This window comes from Saccostrea cucullata, unplaced genomic scaffold (assembly GCF_032062105.1).
Source record: "Saccostrea cucullata isolate Sc308-1 unplaced genomic scaffold, CSIRO_AGI_Scuc_v1 ctg937, whole genome shotgun sequence".
NCBI classification, from domain to species: Eukaryota; Metazoa; Mollusca; class Bivalvia; order Ostreida; family Ostreidae; genus Saccostrea; species Saccostrea cuccullata.
The window spans coordinates 7,636-8,735 of NW_026927959.1; the positions used below are offsets into that span (position 1 = coordinate 7,636).

At 37.3% G+C, this 1,100-nt stretch overlaps 1 pseudogene; it reads right to left on the reverse strand.

The window, feature by feature from the left end:
• Positions 1 to 306: 306 nt before the first annotated feature.
• On the reverse strand, positions 307 to 887 carry LOC134276005 (uncharacterized; annotated as a pseudogene).
• Between the last annotated feature and the right edge of the window lie 213 nt (positions 888 to 1,100).

Below are 1,100 nucleotides of genomic sequence, written 5' to 3' on the forward strand. Positions count from 1 at the left end.
TATGGTAAAAATTGGAGATGAAAATTGACCTTCAGCGAAAACACATTCCTTAATAATGCCCTGTTCGCAAAATACATTTATTTGCTTATTAATTTATGTCTATTTCAGGCTTTGCTAATCCAGAATGAGGTATACTTCTCTGAAATGGTAAACCTAATTCTTCATCAAATTCAATATGACAATTTTCAACAATATCTAAGATGACTTTATCTTCTGTAATTTTTTGCCATCTCAGAGGAAAAAAAATTAATCTTCCTGCACAAAAAATCTTATTATCTGCATTAGGTTTTGCACTTACCTCTTCATCTATTTGTTGGAGCTGCGCTCCCCTCTCGAGTTTTTTGAGCTGTCTTTAGAGGTAGAGCTGTTTGACCATCGACTCCAACCACTAGTAGATCTTTGGTTCCGTGGTCTTCCTAATGCTCCTCGACCATAGGGACGTCCCCGTGCCCTAAAGAATGCCAATGCTCGGAAATTTCCCCCAGTGAAATGTTCCACGTACTTTACTGCTTATTCTGTTTACATCTTGAATTTCTTTCACAGATTTTGCAACATCATCTCCATTAAGAAATTCCTAGAAGGGCAAAGATGGTGAACTAAGATGGTAGTACTCCCTACCTAAATCAGGTCTATGGAGTTCCTTGCGCTTAACATTTAAAAGTTTGTTTGTGTGCCCTAGAAGAGCTAACGCATCTGTGGCCAAAGTAATCAAACTCTGATCTATCACCTCTGAATCAATTTCATTCAGTTTATTTGCCAACTTTCACCGAAGCTTTAACCACTGCAGATGGAATAACCTGAAATTTGGCATCACAATTCCGTGTCACTTTCTTCATTTGTAACTTTCTTCTCATTTGACTTCTTTGAGGAACGTCTAGACGATTCATTCGACTTTGTTTTCTCTTTTTCGGCGCGGTCTAGTTCCGTCGTGACACCCGCCATTTTTTCACACTTAATAGTCTCAAAACCAAATTCACAATATTCACCAGCCACCTGGAGAATATAATACTTCATTACCTTGTAACGAATATCTATATTAACGAAACTATAACCACTACGTAGTTATATAAATAATGATAACTACCACGTAGTTATCTACT